The sequence below is a fragment of the Empidonax traillii genome, unplaced genomic scaffold (assembly GCF_003031625.1).
Source record: "Empidonax traillii isolate 1590-97213 ecotype Southwest subspecies unplaced genomic scaffold, ASM303162v1 scaffold20:size5563877, whole genome shotgun sequence".
Classification (NCBI taxonomy): Eukaryota; Metazoa; Chordata; class Aves; order Passeriformes; family Tyrannidae; genus Empidonax; species Empidonax traillii.
In genome coordinates, this window is record NW_020955213.1 from 4,405,130 (window position 1) to 4,423,914 (window position 18,785).

The window sequence follows — 18,785 nt, forward strand, 5'->3', positions numbered from 1 at the left end:
CGCTTTCTTTAAAAAAAAACTTCCTCGATTCCCTGATATAATTTCAAACTTTTAAAGCTACAGCCTTTTGAACCGCTTTTGCCTTTTTTTTTTTTTTAAAGTTTCTAAGGAGAAATGGACAAATCACTTGATTTCACTTTTGCTTACAAGCAGTATCTGACTATTTTCATTGCCTATACTTGCTGCACTTACACATCACTTTCACTTTGCTCTGCAAATCCGGGAGTAACATTTAAACACAAACAAAAGTGTGGTAACTGCATATTTTACACATTTTTATTAAATAATTTTATTAGAAGAAAATTTAATTATTATGTTCTGCATAAATTACCAGGCAATTCCCTGACAAAGCTTATTAAAGTCAATGGAATTTTTTCTCTTCACTGATTTCAAGTTGAATTAGAAAAAGGCTTTAAATAAGACTGTAACAACAATAACGTTTTTAAATTTTGTATAACAAAATATGACACAATAAATTATTGTCACAGAGTAAAACATGAGGCTCACACATAATTTTATTTTCTATACTTTTTATATGCTAGTTTTCCATGTTTTTCAGTCTTCCAGGGAAAAAAAGGCTACTAGCTTCAATTGCAGTTTTGCTTAATTAAGAATTTAGGACCAGTCCTTTTCTTTTCTTTTCTTTTCTTTTTTTTTTTTTTTTTCCCTTTTACTTGAAATGTTTTCAGGTCAAAGTAGAGCTCATTCTCTAATTAAGCTCTTACATGCTGCTACGTTCTAGTCATGATAGAAGGCAACAAATTCACGAAATCCTCCAGTCCTGACAAATCAGGTTATTTTCCCATCTGCTTCTACTTGCTGGAATCACTTTTTCAATCTATCTCTCCGATTCCCACAGAGCAGGCTGGAGGATTTTCATTACCTCAAAGTTACATATTTTATCGTAAAGAGATGACGAATTCTTAACAGATTCTTTTTTCACATAGTTTGGTGGGGTTTTTTTTAGAAGGATATGGATTTTTCTTAGAAACCTGAATTCCTTTTTAGTTTAGATCTTTTCTTGGGCTCTGGATGATGCAAGCCATAGGCATAAACAGCTACACAAAGGAAACTGGGATTTTATTGTGCATTCCTGGTGCCCCTTGAAGAGCTTATTTTTGTGGACAATAGTTTTCCTTCGTGTCACCACCCTTTTGATTTCCCAGTGGTCACAGGGTTCCAGGGTCGTGAAAAGTGCATCCTTTTGTTCCTCCTAGCCTAAAATTCTGTATAAAAAGGCAGTTAAAGGACCCTAAAGTTGGTTAAGGCATGGAGGGTATTTTGTGTAGCAGAACTCAAGTTGCAGGATTTGTTAAATTACAGTTAAAATTGCAATTCAAGAGAGAAGGTACTGTTAAACACATTGTTTAATATCCAAACATTAATAAATATCTATTTATAAAGTCACAGCATTAATCCTGGAGTATCTCTTAACATTCAAACAGTGATCACCAATCAAAAAAAATTCAACATTATTTTAATAGCTACCTACAATTAAACTGATTAATTAATTTTGTACTGCCTTTTAAAAGGGCTTCACTGTATATTTGTAACAACTGAGAAACACTAACGAATTATTATCTTTATCATCTAATTATTATCTTATTGTCTCTTTCAGTTTAATCATGGTTCATTTAAGGTCCCTTTACCCTTTCAAAAAGACTAATGAAAACTGAATTTCAGACAGGAAACTTAATAGCCCACCTTTGAAATTTGTCAAGAAAGGAATAAATAGCCTTAAACATGCCTACTTCCTTCTTAAAATAAAATTAGTTATACTAAATACATTTTGTTATTTGCAATAGTCTATTCCTTTAACATCTCCACAGCACACTCCCATCTCTGCTTCAGTTTTTACATGTTTCTGATACAAGAGAGCCCTTAAGGAGATGCAGCCCAGCACCTAATTGTTGGAATTTGGGGCTTGACAGTGTCATGCCCTGGATAAAGTCAGCTCTGTCCAAGAGGAACACGGGCAGATGCTCTTCCTCCCATGTGCACATCTACACAGCCTGGCGTGGCTTCCAACGTCCTGGCAAGAGAAATAGAAGCTGCTGGGTGGAGAAAGTGGGAAAAGCTGGAGAAAACCTGGAACAGGGCTTTAAGGGATGAGGAAGTGATCAAACACGAGGTTGCATCCTGAGGGAAAATGAGCTGGAAGAGTGGAGAGTCATTCCCCAACACTGGAGGCTGAGATAAGACATCTGATTTATTTACTGATGCCAAGCGCTGGAGCCTGCAGCGTCTGACTCCTCTCTGCTTGAGGAGTCAGGCTGATCCCACCCTTTAAAGACAGAAGATTAGTTATTTCCCAAAGAAAAGTGTTCCATGACAAGTGTATTATCTCTGAGCAAGTGTTGCTCTGTTTAGTTTCCTAATTAAAAAAACATTTAAAAAAAAGATGTGTGCAAAACTTAAAATAGTTAATTTGGAAAAGCTTCATGGCACTTCTCAGTGGATCACCACACATTCTCATCTTCCCTTTTCAGCCAAATTTCTGTGAGGCAGATGGAATCTTCTGTGATTCCATTCACTTTTTTTGAAAACAAATCTGTCAAGATAAAGAAATTCTGCTTACAGAAGAGCAGGATGCATTTTCCCATGTAAACACTGCAGTTTGTAAATTAATGGGTTTTGTACTGAAATGTATACCAAAGCCTCCCAACTCTTGCCTGAAAAACAAGATAAAAGGATATTTTTAAAGATAGTTTCTGAATCCCCTGTAGTCCCTCCCCTTTCCAAGAATTCAACCCTGTATTCTCAAGGTGCAGCGCTGATTTTAGTAAGAGCAGATGGAGGGCACCTGGAAATTGGAAGAATAGACCCCGTCAAGTATTCCATGTCCAGAACACATTTTCATTCATGTTGTTCAGATACCTTGTTACCTTGGAAATAGAAGGTATTTCCAATTTACCAGAATTAAATTAAACCCGTTTATCTATCAGCCACTGGAATGCTCAAATATTGGCTGCATCTAATCCAGACCGGGGAGTCACTACTAGATTAGTAGACAAGATTCACTGATGTTTAATACTGGATGTATTTTCTCTGGTTGAATGTACAGATCACACTCATTTATGCTATGAGAAGATAATTTCCTTTGCACTTGGTGGCTCTGACATTTAGTGAGCAAAGGTTTAACTTGTAATGAAGCAGCAGTTCGTGGCTGCCCCAACATGTCCTGTCCTCTCCTGTTTGACCACCCAGTTTTCTCAAACTCAGCTTGCCATTTCCACATGCCCATCCCAGCCCAGTATCTCCAGCAGACAGAAGGATAATTTAAAGCAAGATTTCATAAAAGAAACAGAAGATAATATGAGAAAAAAAAAAATATTTGGGGGCAGATCTGGTGTCTTGTGGTTTTTGTATCAGGACTGCCTGTTTCCATGGCAGGGATGTTGGATCTTTAAGGTTTCTTCCAGCCCAAATCATTCTATGATTCTTTGACTGGTGGTGCTCTTTCCAGCCTTGTTTGGCACCGCTCTTTGCTTGCTGCTACCCAGCTTTTGACTTGCCTAAATAGATGTTTCTTGAAGCAAATCTCCATCTGGCTTGTAGGGCTCCCTTACCAGAGCTGCAGGAAACAACGGCTTCCTCCGAGATCCGGCTGCAGCAGGAAACTTGATGAATTTCTCCTTCCCTCCTCTCCTGTGCCCCTTAGTTCCCAGTTTAGCTCAGAGGTCTAATACATATCATGTAAGAAAGCCCACTTTTAGGGCAAGATGAAGAGAACAGGCTGCCAGTTCGAGAGATTAAGACTGTGACCAAAATTGTTGTGATTGCAAAGCTTCTCATCAGCAAGGAGAACTGCTGCTTGAATGTGGGCAGCTCCAAAGGTAGTTTTAAATCATGGCTGTTGTCTTGAAATTTGTGTAATTTACCTCTGTAGTAGAAGAGGAGTAACCTGCACAGAGTACCTGTACTCCTCTGGGAATAACATTTTGATAACTTCTTCTATTACTATTTAATTTTTAATTGATTTATCAGACAATTACATTGGCACAAATAATTTTGTAGATCACATTGTACTCTGTCTCACCTGCGTGCTCAAGAGTGATTTATGTGATAGATATCCAAAGTTTTGAGATCCAGAGTTACTATCCTGCTGAGGTTTCTCAGGCAAACCAGCTTGGCAGAGCTGGGTGGGTGCTCAGGGCAATTCCCTGCATTCCCAGATTGGTGTTAAAGCAGGATGGAGGTACAAGGGGAGCTCTCCTTCAGTCTCTCTTGCAGCTGCTTATCCCTGCCACTGGTGCTCACACAGATACAGGGGAGCTGGTTCATCCCCCCAACCTCTTAAAAATCAACACACCTCCAAAATGTCATTTTTCAGTGGACCAGTGAGCTGCACTGGCTCATTGCAGCATGAAGCAATGGATTGAGTCTGAAGAAGGATGAAGAAAAGTTCACCTGAGGATCGTGTGAGGAAATTAGAAGTGCTCCTTTTGCCCACACCACGTTTGAAAATTCAACCTTTCAGTGTCTGACTCAGTGCAAATTGGTTGTTTTGTTTTACTTTGTTTATTTACTGCATTGGATCTCAGCCTACTTTTATTATGAAACAAATGTGACATGACTAATTGTGTTCATTGGTAGTGTGATCAGAGATCCTGTTTCCAAAGTTTGGAGCTAAGTTTTGGCATACACCATTGGAATGATTCAAAGCTTAACATGTTAAGGGGAAAATAATAGTATTTACATCTCTTTTTCCTTCCTTCCATCCTTCCTTCCTTCCTTCCTTCCTTGCTTGCTTCCTTCCTCTTGCTGTCTTTTCCTTCTCTTTCATCCTGTCTTGCTTCTTTTCTTCCTTTTTCCTTTTTCTTTATCCAGATGTGGTTTTGTTTCTAACCTGTGCCATGAATGCACCACTTTTGCAAATTCCCTTGGAGGAGCCCTGTTCTGCTCCTCAGAGCAGAACAGCCTGCAGGTTTCTGTTCTGTGTGCTCTTAGTGCACATCAGTCGTGTTCCAGGACAACTTCAGGGGAAGTTGCCATTCTCTTATCATCAGTCGGATCCTTTCCTCTATGACTTCAGACTCCTCTCCACATTAATTTACTCTCTGCCCCCAGCATGGTGCTGACCTCTGAGATGGAGGTACCTGCTTGTTAGAACCTGGGCTGAAACAACTGCACTGCTGGATCAGGAGGATCAAAATCCCACAGAGGAGGAAGGCATCCTTGCTTATTAATCCTCAGTCAACTGAGACAGAAATTCAGGACTTCAAACTGCCTCCAATTTACACTGATCCTCCTCTCATGTCAGTGAGAAGTTTATATGGAAACTGAAGTAGAAGGCATCCTTTCTGGGGCATTTGTATTTCAATTTTCTCATACCTATACCACATAGGAGTACCTCAACATGTAATAAAGCATCTCTGAACTCACTACTGTGCAATTGTTTGATTTTGTTTAAGTGAAATATTACTGCCGTTACTTAGTTATTACCTTTCCCCATCCAGAAATATAAAGCCTGTGTCAAAAATTTTGTTCATAACTCATTTATTCTTCTAAAAATACTTACACATTTTAATTACAGACTATCCAATTCTGGGAACAAACATTTACCATAATCTTTTCGCAATATATTTCACCTCTTACAGTTGTCCTCATGAGATTTTGATGTAAATCCAGCTAAAATTTGTAATTTTTCTGTTTAACAGTAAGTAAACTGAGTTTCATTTCCTCAGTTCAGCAATTAGGGTTCAATGACACATACCTGAAAAAATAACCCTGAGTAAATAGGATAATAACATATTCCAAATATTTTACTCCTGGAATTTTTTATTCATGCCCTGATTTAGTTTTAGTTGATAGGGATTTACAGACATGCTTGCAGTTCCTACAAGAGTTTGTTTCTGTTTAAATGCGTCCCTGCCCAGTATGCAAAGAGTGGACTATGACTGGAATATCAGGAATCTTGTAGGTCAGGATTAAAGGGCAATTGTCAGGGTTACCAGAGGCAGCCCATATTGCCTGTCTATACTCTGCAGAGCTTTCTAGTAATTCAGTGTAATGAGGTCTGACACCTCCACAGTTCTCAAATAACACTTAGCGCTTAAACCGCAGCGTGTTCCGTATATTCAGATCCCAATGCAAATGTTAAAACAAAGTAAGAATCTCTGAGGAGTTTGAGTGGTGATGTGATTAAATGAAGTAAGTTTACAACAAATATAGTGTGTAATCCATAACTGTAAACATCTCAAACAGAGATCCTATAAAACTCACTTTATTTTAAAAATAAGCTTTGCCAAATGGAGGAACTATACACATTTATTTGGTTTTTAAAAGTTTCCTCCAACAAACTAAGAGACCAACAGCTTTAATAACACACCAGCAGCTAAAATACAGCTGAGCTCCCATATGTTTAGTTGGTGTAAGACCCCTACTCACACTGAATAAAACCACCTGGGGGTGTGTTTCCTTGTGTAAGAACTGCTAAAGAAAGGTATTCAAAGTTTTAAACCTTTCTACAGTAAAAACAATCAGCATTCACATCAAAGTGAAATTATATTGTTCAAACCTTTTTTTTTTTTTCCCTTCACCACGTGATAGGAAACAAACCTTAGGAATGGAGAAAAAACACTGGGAGGAGTTACTTTCTCCTCATTTCAGTGCTCAGGATTTCTTTTAGTCAAGCCAATCAATCCGAATCACTGATGTTTGAAAAATTTGCTTTAGAGAGACCAAAGAGACAATGGGGTAAAAACCCCCAAACCTCTACAATTCGGCAATTACAAAATGTCCAGAGGAAAAAGGGCTCAAAATTAAAAGATGGGGGTTCCCAAACAACTTGTCGGAGCATATGAACCTGAGTTAGGAGGTGCAAAGATAAACATTTCGAAGGAGGAAAGAGCCGGGGATTCTGCCTGCTGTGGGGCTGGTGATTTAGATGTTGGAGCTGAAGAAAGCTTCCAGGGAACAGAGGGTCATTGTGCCTGGAATGCAAAGGCATCCGCAGCTTTGCGGCGAGAAATGCCCGGGAACCGCCGGAGCTCGCTCACAGCCACGCGTGGAACCCCGGGAAAGGGGAGCAGGAACGGGAAAAGGAAAAATGGGGTTCACTGCGGAACTCCCCAATTACAGCAGAGTCAAAGGGCAAGATTCGGGAAAGATTTCGAGCTTAATGTTTTAAAACAAGGCTTAAGGGAAAAATCAGCAAACTTCAGAAGATGAACTGAAGAATTGTTCTAGGCAAGAGAAGCAGCACTTAAGTATGAACTGAAATTTCAACAGCCAGGATTGACAGCGAGAGTCCGAGCAAACTGAAAACAGCAGCCGGGGCTCAGGGGTAGGGTTTGCACAGAGAGATGAGAATGAAGCAACAGTCGGGAAAATAATGAGCGAGTTGGAAGCTGTTACAGATGATCTAAATGTTGAAAAATCTTGCCTGCCTAGGATATTAAAACTTTAGATATAGTTATAAAAGAATGTTTTGGCCCAGCCATTAAGTGATGCACTCGGTGACTTCGAGGTGAATGTTTTATAAGAGACACGAGTGAAAAGAAGTCCTGGAACTGCAGTGGGGTGGAAAGAGGCGGGGGGAGAGGGGAATCCGCAGCTGTGCCGGCCATTCGGCTGCGTTCGGAAACCTCCTGGATCCCAGGGGTTTTCCCTGGGAGCGGGGGCGGGGGGTTCGGGCGGGGCCCCCAGAGCCGCCCCGGTGCTCTGCGGAGGCTTCGCACCTCCTACGGCCGGGGCTGAGGGTGATTCCCGCCGGGAAGGGAGCAAGGCAAGGCTCGCACAGGATCGGGACTGGCGGCACTCGGGTCGCACAGCAGCTCCCGGGAACCAACGCGCCCTCGGCGGCACCGCGGGGGAGAACTTCGTTTGTAATTGCAGACACCCCGGCAGTGAAAGGGCACATCAGGCGGGTGGGGCATCTCCAGGTGCTGTCACGCAGGGCGAGGGGACCGTCTCTGCCCGAGGCAGCGGATTCCCCAGGTTTCTGCAGACCATGTCCCACGTTTCCGCTGCCCTTGCGGGAACATCCCTGCGTTCGGCCGCGGCGAGACAGATCTGGCAGTAAAGCGATTTTGGGCTAATTCATAGAACCACACTAAGTTTAGTCATCAAGGAGTCATGTGCTTGTCTTTGCTTCCCCCGCCTCCCCGCACGCTGTGAGTGGTTTAAAGTCTACCAGGGCGCTCTGAGCCCCAGCGATTCATATTTACATGGGGGGCAAGGAGGGGTGGGATGCATTTAAAAATTGCTCAGTTCAAAGGTAGTGGCTGGTCTCTGCCTGTCTGTCAGATCTAAGAGGAGTGAGTGGATTTTCATGGAGGAATTTCATGGAAATTAAATCTCTACTGGAGTGATCCATTCAGCTCCTAAAGCTTCAGCCCAGTTTTGTATCCCGGATGAATGCCCTGCTGAATAGCTTGGTGGGGATGCAAAAAGCCACCTTAAACTAGGGAGTTTTCTTCTGCTAAATTGACTTCAAAGTAGTAATTAAACAATAGCCAGCTTAAAAAAAAAAAAAATCAAGTTATAAGAAGCAATAAGGCGAAATTACCCTAAAACTAGAGATTGCATTTTATGGGAGGAGGGCAGGGGGATGGGATTTTCAAACTGGAAAAGCAACTAGTTAGAGGCAAACTGAGAGAACCAACAATGGGTGCAAGAAAGTAAAATGAATTGCACTGATTCAAACTTTTAGGTTTTTGCTCGTTTGATTTTGTTACTGCTATACTACAATCGAGTCTGGCTCTGGGTAAGTGTAGGTGGAGGAAATATTGTAGAATTGTTTGGGCTATTTTAAGCAGAAGCATCCAGGCTGAAGCAGCTTTCTTTGGCCTTTGTCCTGTCCTGCGTTTGAGGCTTGTCTTCTCCGGGCTGCTCTGCATAAGGCTGAGCGCTGCACAGCTCAGTATTCATCTCTGCTTTTGGGAAGCAAAACGGCGTTTGTGGCCAAGGGCAATCTTGCTGCCAATCTTCTCCCTCTTCCTCTGCCTCCCAAACCCGCAGTCACAACTGTGACATTCATCTCTCTCTGTGATGATTTAGAAGCACGTTTGACTTAAAGCTAAAACAAATGAAAACTAATCTGCCTGACTCCCGTCGTGAACTCGGCCGAATTCTCCCCTCCCCTGCAGTAAAACTCCCTCATTTGCTGTTTTCAGTCCTTGAGGTCTGTGCAGAATGTTGCCCAGTATTGCACCTTCTTCCCGTTCTGGAAGGAGAAACCTCAACGTTTATGACCGAATTTCATTTAAAATCTCTTTGGAGTGATTGATTTGGGTGCTTTCTGGGGTTTAGATGCTTTTGGGGATTTATTCCCACTATTTTATAGTGTAGAGGATGTCAACAAGTGAGCTACAGAAAGAAGGGGAGATAAACACAATTTCAGCATTATAGCATTTTTAGTGTGTTTAAGGTAAGGCTTACATTTTAAACACTGCACTTAATCTGATTAGCACATTTTTTTTTTTTCATAATCCTGGGATATTTCTCAGAATTCATGCTCAGGTTCAGTCCATGGATGCAGGCAGGATACACTGTCAAACTCTGATAGGTTTTTAAAATACTTTTTTTAAAATTTCTTGACTTCTAGCAAGTGAAACCATGGGAAATGGTACTCCAGGTAATGATTTTATGTAGTCTTATTAAAGCTTACTGCAGCATAGGCTAGAAATATTCCCAGTGTCCCAAATGTTGTACTGTTGGTGTCATAGTCACTGCTAAAACAAAGCTCTTAAAATATAATTGGCAATTGTTACATTGCTCTTCAAATATACTTCACATTCTATTTGCACTGAAAATTGCTTTTTGGGTTTTTTTTGACTTGAATGTAATAGGTTGCCACTAACTGCAGTGTGTTCCCACGAAGTGATGAGCTAAAAACTGGCAAGAACTCTTTGATGGATATGTAAAATCCTGGTGAGTTTTAGCCCCCACACAGATCCTCTTATTTTTACAGCCTCTGCTATACCTCTCAGAGGGCTGGATTCCTGTCGGGCAGTTCTTGTGGTAACTAAATTTTGTCCTCTCCAAAATGATACAAAAGTATGAAGGCAATACACATTGTCAATTGACAACTCTTCATAAGCACTGGAAATGGGAAAGCACTTTGGACAACAGTGAGATGCCTCTGCGCTGCTGGCCAGGTATCTAACAGTAATCCACAAAGACTTTGCAGCAGTGCTAATGTAATTTGCTGGAAAGTCCACACTTTTTGTTCAGAAAACCATGGAAATTGCAATAAAACACAATGACAGAGCATGTGTTTTGTTTACAGCTTTTCTGCCTGGCTGCTCCACACCATTCAAGCAGACAGTGTTGCTGGGGTGTAAAGCAATGAGAGCTCTGCAGGGTGGTTTGTCTCTGCTGAGCTCGAAGCCAACAGCTCTGGGACAAGATCTGGATACAAGTCAGTCATGTGGGGGTGTTGTATGGGAGGTAGTGGGGTTTTGATCACTGATATTTTGTCATTAATCAGGCATCTCACCTTTCTCACAGGGAATGCTTGGGGGTCTCAGGAAGTTACCTTGTGTGGCCAGGTGGGTTTCCAGACAACTGACTGTCCTGGGTCACACACCAAAATTGTCCTATTGTACTTTAAACAGTAGCCTGAAAAAATACCTCCCCTCAGTCCTTTCAATCCCAGCCAGTGCTGTGCTGCCAGTAGAAGTGAGTTCCCTCCCCACTCACACATTGGCATTCCCTGAAATCAGTCAGGCCAAACTGCTGAGCTGATTGAAAACTAAAAACTGTCCCCTCACAACCACCCTCCCCGTTAATAAAGATACAGATGATCATTCCCATCTCCTCTGGGAGTCAGAAGGACCTAAATTCTTCATTATAAAGGACATAAACTACACAGACAAGAGTGAAGTCCCAAATCATATACACAGAATATTCACCTCTTTTGATGGTGTTTGACCAAAACTGTGGGTTGTTCTCTGAATGTCACTCCAACACCCATGTTTTACACACACTTTGTAGTTTTCCTTGTCTCATGCAGGTATTCCCAGAGGACAGTCTGCAAAGCCCTTGCTGGTACTCACAATCCAGTGGTTTCAGATACATCTGACAGTGACCTCTGACGTATTAAGAAGAGAACATTGTTTGTTCATCCAGAAACTTTAGGGACTTCTGGTCTAAGATATCTTTTTTCTCTAACTAAAATAACATATTCTGCATCATTCTAGCACTTAAAAAAAACACAAGGGTGTATTAAATCCATAGCTGAGAAATCCTTTCCTAAATAGAAAACTGAGGTGTACAAGCTGAAATTGATTTATTTTTAAGGAAGTGCTGATGGTTTTAACAATATATTGAATTCAAATGAGGAGAAGATGTGTTCCATAAGCCACAGATGGCTCGAAACAATAGCTCTGACAATGACTCCCAGAACACCCAGGGTTTCTGACTGGTTTAATTCAGAAACTTATTTATTTAAATGAGAGTAGCATTTGCTACTTCTATCTTAGCAGAAAAAAAATCTTGTTAAAATACTAGAACCCAAACAGTTCTAGTGTCCTTCGCTGATCTTTAAATTTATCCTCTTTATACCTCTAGCCTCAATGCTTTCCATGTTCCAGTTACTGACTGTAACCACAAACATCTGTTGTGTATTTAAAATGAGAGTGCAGTCTGCATTAACTACATCATAAATCCAAACAAGTATGATTTGTATTAATCCTCTTCAGATTTGTTTGAAATTGTTCTATTACTTTTGGAAGTAAAAGAATACAAAATCCAATATTCTTGATATCAGCAGTGAAGTCCACCTGGTTTAGCCATATGCGCAGCATTCATGTTTATTATAGTTCTCTCTTTTCCCAAAAGAAGAAAGAATCTGAACAGTGACTTATATTTCCCACCTCATAAATGGTGGAAAACTTACTTCTTGTTGGCATTTTGTCTTTTTAGTTGTAGCATAACTGATTTGTAATGCTTATCTCATTTAAGAATTAGTTTGTGAATTCTGCAGGAATTAGTTGTTTGTATGAGCCTTAACTCTGCAAGACACCACAGTACATGTGGTAAGAAATAGTACAGGTAAGAAATCTAGTAATTGAGACGTAGATTTCTGTACATATAATTGAAAATATTATCTCTAAATACTTGTATAACATAGCACCTAGAGGCCCTAGGAGATATCAGGATGCTGTAATACTGGCTGCTGTATAAGCCTGTAGAAAGAAACCACCCCTGCTCACAACCTTTGCCACCTACATGGATAAAACAGATAAAAAAAGTAGTGAGATGAAGCGACATGAGACCCTGATTATGGGTACAACACGAAGAAAAGGAGAGATCAACCTGAACTTAGCTTGGGGGAAGCATCTGTTTGTGCATTAACAGAGCATTTATTCCAGGACAACAGGAGAGCAGTGTAAGTGTGGCACGTGCAGCTACTGAGGTGACCGAACACCAAAATAGTGTCCTCATGAACACACACCACAGGGCACAACCCTGCTGAGCCAAAATGCTGCTGTACTGGAGCATTGTCTGACACTGCGCTTTTACCTCAACTAATATGAATTACAGTGAGGAACCTTTGCATTTTGTAACTGTGGAAGATGAAAGAGTTGTTTCAGGATTAGGAATGTTGTACCTTATACACATCTTTATGCTAAAATAATCAGTAGTAAAATAATTAGGGTTTCAGTCACCATGGGCAACATTTGTTCTTTCGAAGGGGATTTATGGGGGCTTGTTTTGCTCCACTTTAGATTTAACATCTGGACATTTTGTAGCTGCTTTGAGAATGAAAAGAAATAAGATCAACAGTGTTGTACAAAACCCAAGCAAATGTAATTAAGTAACTAATACATATTTGGCTGAGAATTATTCCAAAGCTTAAATCTGAGCTGCTGTTGGAGAATTAAAGCAGAGATGAGATTTGTTTGCCTGTGGTGTTTTGGGGTAGAGCTCAAAGCTTGAGGGATACGAGTTCCCTTGGCACAGGCCTTTGATGTCCATATTTGGTTCCATCTAGGACACTCAACATAACTCATTATCATTTTTAAACTACATTTGAAAGGCTATTCACAAAATTATTAGTTTTGTTGGCTTGGTTTCTTTTGTTGTTTCCCTCCTGATAAGCTTCAGGATGGCCATTCTGTGTTCTCTTTTTCCAAGACACTTTCCATTCATAATCAGTTTTGTTGTTGTTTTGATCTCTCTCCTGAGCCCTTGCAATCAGTTTTTTGTGAATCTCCTCAAAGCCAAGTTGTCAGTGCTTGTCTTGGAATCTTATCCTGTGCCCACGTCCTTTATTCATAAGGTGTGAAGCACTGTCCAAATAGAGGGAGTGTGAGAGATGTTTGAGGGAGTAGCTGGGTTTTGGTTGAGCTGTTTGTCTGCTCTTGGCTCCCGCCAAGAGTGGTGGGTCTTACCTTGTTTAACTTCAGCTACATCTTGTACCTAAACCAAGACAGCAGAAAGGGCATGATTTGACTGACTGCATCTGTTTGGATTGTACTTAAATTATGTAGCAGAAACACAGCAGCCATAGACTTTTTTTTTTTTTTGAGTATTCAACCTGTTTCTAAAATTACTTTTCTTAATTAGCTCCCCCTAGTTTGTTCTTACAGACCTCATACAAATGTTTGCAGGTTTGTTTTAATCAGGCACTGCTTTGTGGGAAATAAATGAGGTTCTATATTCCAGCATTTTAACTAAAAAAAGTAGCTGCACACACTGAAGTCACTGTAAATTGGACTACACTACAGCTGGGCTGCAGAAAATTGACAAAGCTGATCATGTCTCTGATGAAAGAGGAGTGGTTTCTGTAAAAGTCTGTAGTCTATAAAGAAACTGGGTTATCACTGTGTCTGTGAACAAATGACAAGCTCTGCTTTGTAGCTTTGGTCCTTTTATATTCTTGATTATGACATTTCTTGTTCTCTTGAAATGGAAGAAAGTAAATAATTGAGTTTGTGGGTGACGAGCTCATGAAGCCCAAAGCACTGAGGAGTTCTGAAAGCTCCTGCAGTGGTTAATGCCTGTGGGCTCCTTGCCAACACAGCCAAAATATTTTAGCATAAAGTGAGAACCTCCTTGTGTTGTCCTATGTCCACTGCAACCAATTGGCCCGAATTCAAACCAAATCTGTGATACTGCTGCACGTGACCATCGCTCCTGGGATCTCTGGCTGTAAAACATCATGATGACAAAACATGAAGTCAGCTGGATGTGCTGTTTTAAAACTCGTTAATTCCTCTGTGTTGCTGAGCCTCTCATTGACACTGAGTATGTAAGAACTCAATATTCCTGTGAGGTGCAGCATCCCCAGAGTACTCTTAGATGCTGTGCTGCAAGAGGATTAAGCTACTGGCCATGTTATTTTTAAGTTCCTTTAAAGAAGGGAAAACACATTTGTTCTTGGAAAATCAGGAATAACATAGGACCGAAAATCACTATCTGATAATACACACAAAGTCTTGCACCCACTTCTGTCCTGCACTCCATACCTTTGGTTCTGAGCCTTGTACTTGAGCATGAAATCAACAGGAACTCCCCCTGAAAGCTTTTCTTGCCACCTTCGCAGGTGCCTGAGCTATTCAGCAAGACCCTGCACTGCGCTGACTGCAACCTCAGCCAAACCAAACAACCATCACCGTTACCTTTACTGCTGTATTTTCAAATACCTCTAAAGCTCCTTGGCCCAAAGGAGGATAAAGAAATTGCAAGAGGAAAACAAAAATTATTGTCTTGGGAAGGAAGCACAACCACAGGAAAACTTTTTTTTTTCAGGCAAAACCCAAAGCAACTGTATTGTAGTTTATTCCTCCCGTCCCCCCCAATTGATATTCAATAAATATTCACTGATAAATATAAAACGAAAACCACCAAAGAGCAAGGAGAGGTTTTCCTTGAGACAGTGATTTTTGGAATTAAATGCAGTTACAACTTTTTATTTATTAAATGCAAAATATAAAGGAAAAGGCTCATGGAAGGATTAGAGAACAAGTCTGCTGAGGAGCAGCTGAGGGAGCTGGGGGTGTTTAGTCTCGAGGAGGCTCAGGGGACAACCCATCAATCCCTGCAACTTCCTGGCAGGAGGGTGAGGTGAGGTGGGGTCGGTCTCTCCTGCCATCCCTGCAGTGAGAGGACCGGAGGAAATGGCCTTAAGCTGAGACAGGGAAGATTCAGACCAGATACTGGAAAAATATTTTCACTGTTCAGGTGGTGAGGCAGTGGAATGGGCTGCCCAGGGAGGCGGTGGAGTCACCATCCCTGGTGAGGCATCTGAATCCGGCGTTGGGTGATGTGCTTTAGAACCACAGAATAGTCGAGGTTGGAAGAGACCTTCGAGGTCATCAAGCCCAACTGCCCACCCAACACTGCCAGCGTAACCCCAAAATCGCTAAATCAGAGGTGTTTTTAAAAGCCATCTGGATCTGGCGCTGGGTGATGTGGTTTGGTGGTTTAGGGGTTACAGTGGCAGCGCCGGGTGGACGGTTGGACTGGACGATCTTAAAAGGTGCCTTCCAACCCTGACTCATTCTTTTCGGCGGCAGGCGGACCCGGTGCCCGAGGGGTCCGTGAGGAGCCGTGTCTGTCTGTCTGTCTGTGTCTCTGTGTCTGTGTGTGAGGGGTCTCCTCCCTGAGGGCGCGCGCGCTGCCCCGCGCTACTGCGGCTGCGCGCGTGTCCGTCCGTCCCCGCTCCAACGGCCGCGGGCGGGCGCTGCGCATGCGCAGACCCCGTTGGCAGCAGAGGGGGCGCCCGGGGCTGGCGGAGAAGCGGCGGCGGCGCTGAGCCGGTCGCGCACGCGTAGAGCCGCCGCTCGCCACAGCACACCACACCCCCCCCAGCTTCCGTTTCCTGGCTTGGCGCAGAAGCGGCGGGAGCGGAGTGGGAAACCGGGAGCGGGAAAGGCGCGCGCGTGCGCACACAGCGGGCCGCCCGCAGCGCCCCGGCCACGCTCCCCGCCAATCCGGCGCCGCCCCGGCCCGCGCGCGCCGCGCTTGCGTGCGTGCGTGCGTCCGCCCGTGCGTGCCGTGCGTGCGTGCGTGCGCTCGGCGGCGGCGCGTCCCGAGCCCCGAATGAAGGCGCCGGTCCCGGCGGGTGAGCGGCCCTGAGCGACCCCCCCGCGGGCACGGCTGAGCCGAGCGGCGCCTCCGCCCGCGCCGCGCCCGCCGCACGGGTGAGTGACCGACCGACCGACACACCGCCAGCCCGCCCGCCCCGCCGCTGCCGCCGCCGTGCCGCGCGCCCGGGGCAGGCGCGGCGCCCCCGGCCCGCCCGCAACCCCCCGGCCCGCGGCCCGGCCCGCCCGCGGCTGCCGCTGCTTCCTGGGCCTCGGCCGGGCCCCGCGCCTCGCGGAGGGTCGTGGCGGTCGGCGGTGCCTCCCCGGGGGTGCCCCCCGTGCCGCCCCCCTGGGCCGTCGGTGCCGCTCGCTCCGCCCGGGCCGGGCCGGGCCCTCCCGCTTGGGGGGGAACCGCCCCCCTCCCCCCGTGTCTTGCAGCCCTGTTTCCCGATGGTGGCACCGGGAGGAGGGTCGCCCCCCCCCGCGCCCCCGGTGCTCCCCCGGCCGGGGAGGGGTCGGGCCTCGGCGGTGCCGGGCGGGCCCGCAGGGGGGTCGCCGGTGCCGCCCCGGGAGGTGCCGACCTGCCCTGCCCCGTTCGTGCTCCGGGGAGCCGGCGGAGATGCCGCTATCGGCCCATCTCCCGCTCCCCGTGGGAGGATGGAAACTTTCCTGGAGATCCCTCGGCGCTCCCTGCCAGATCTCCCTGACCGCGGGCTCTCTCTGTCATCTTTAGTCACCTGCTCTGCTCTCATTGTTTGGGCTTTCGAGGGTTTTCCCTCCCTCTCCGGCTTTTACCCCCTCTTAGGTTTCTTTTTTTTTTTTTTTTTTCCATTTTTTAAGGAAGTTTCATGGATAAATTCCCATTCCTGGTTTTTACAGTGGCTGTGGGATGCTGTGCTAACATAACTCTTGGATAAAGATTTCTGTGGGGCCTGTGGTTTGGTTCTCAGCCACAGACCCCTCAGGATACCTCCCCTCTCCCTTGGTTCAACCCCCCTTCTCCACAATAAACCCCCCAACAAGGGGTGATCGCCCCTGGAAGTGCAAAGCACTTGGAAGTTTATGGAACAGTGACTCCAGTGAGCATCTTGAAAAAAATCAAGGCAAATATTTTCTGTAGCTTTTCCTGAGGAAACCACTTCAGCATCTTCAATGGCAATTTTTACGAAGCTTGTTTAGTTCTCATAGGTTTTCCTTATGTGTCTGAAATTGTCTTCACAGATAGAAATTCTGATTTTTAGAAATAATAATTTGGGAATCCTGCAAGTTATACAGCAAAACAGACTGTTAAGGTGCAGTGTGTAGGTCACTGTCCTTTGTAGGAAATACCGATGGGGCCTAAACTCCTCTAAACAGGCTCTTGAAACGTTTTTGGGCAATAAATGGAAATTAAGAGTCCAGGTTACTTTCCATTCCTCGGTGCTGAACAAAGTCTGGAGCACTGAGGGTGTCCTGGGCCTGAGAGTCATTGAACTTGCACTTTTATGTTGGAAAGTCTGTTTTCTGGAAGTCAGTAAAACAGCACAGAAGCCACAGGAGGGCTTAAGACCTGCTGCTTTAAAGATAAAATAAAGGTGCAGAGGGGAAGCACCACACTGAACATTTCAGTGGGCATAGGAAATGAGAATGCAAATGAACCCGAATTTTTGAGTGGCTGGATGCATTCATTTGTGGTTCTAGGGTAGATGTAACTTCTCTTTCTTTAGACCAAGCCCATGGAAAACTGATCTGTATGGAATAATCTGCGTGTTTGTAGCACATGCGTTCCATTTTGGTGGGGATGGTGCAAAACCTCCCAGTCAGTGATTCCACAGGACGTCACTCTCTGTGGTCCAGTCTGTAGGGCTTTCTCTGACAAAGCTGACAAGAAAGATTCTGTCAACAGTAGATTGAATCACTTTTTTTTTTTTTTTTTAATTCTTAGTCATTTGTTAGACTTTTAAACGTGGAAACTCAAAACACTGAGCTGTTTTTAAGTTGCATTTTTTTTCTCGTTCCAGTGAAATGTAGCTTGATACTTGGCACACTGGATTAGTTGCTTCTGGGTGATTTAATCTGAGAGATGAAAACAGAATTGAGTGTTTGCATTAAGAATTTTGGGGCTGTAGCTGCATAACTTGGTTCATCTTTCTTAGAATTATTTTTTTTTAAAGGGGCAGGACGAGAAGTGAATTTTGACACAAAGAAAGCGTTTTCTCACATTTATAAGAAAGCAGATATAATTTAGGGAGAGGTCTACAGGCGTTTCTCATGCTCATTTTTTTTCTACACCCTTCAGAAATGTATAAATAGCGTAAATGCCCAGTGGTTCAGAAAAAAACAAATGCAAAGAATGCAGGGTTGGAAAGAAAACTTTTAGATATCCTTGTAAAATGCTTTCAGAGTAATTTAATCTGATGGTGAAAAGAATGTGAATTTCCTTTTTGGCATGCTCTGATGCTTCTTGGTGCATTTGAGTTTTAAATAATTTTTCAAGTGTTTAATTATTTATAATTGAAAAGTATTTCCAAACATATATTTGTTAATTTTTTTAACATCAGCATCCATGCATCAGGTAAAGATTGGCATTATTTTTAACTTCACTATGAACATTAAAAAAGTAAAACTATGCAAAAGTACTTGAAGAAGTCAGACTGTGTCAGGTTCTAGTTCTGCTGCAGTGATGTGCCTGTTGGTGCACTGGGAGGTGTGAAGCAGCAGCTGTGAGAAGGTTCTTTTTACTCTCTTTCTTGGAAAGTTACTATTCTTATAAATTAGATATGATGAGAACCACTTAATTTTTGTATGTTCTAGAAGTTACATTTA

General features: G+C 43.4%; 1 protein-coding gene across 4 annotated transcripts in view; it reads left to right on the forward strand.

Moving 5' to 3' along the window:
• Window positions 1-15,970: 15,970 nt before the first annotated feature.
• PHF6 (PHD finger protein 6) overlaps window positions 15,971-18,785 on the forward strand; it is a 24,457-nt gene continuing 21,642 nt past the window's right edge. For 3 of the 4 annotated variants that reach the window (XM_027899397.1, XM_027899417.1, XM_027899424.1), the window contains exon 1: window positions 15,971-16,097. The gene's annotated coding sequence lies outside the window, so the exon portion shown is untranslated. Of the gene's footprint in view, window positions 16,098-16,850; window positions 17,084-18,785 lie in introns of those variants that run through there. The other variant, XM_027899406.1, reaches the window with a different exon arrangement.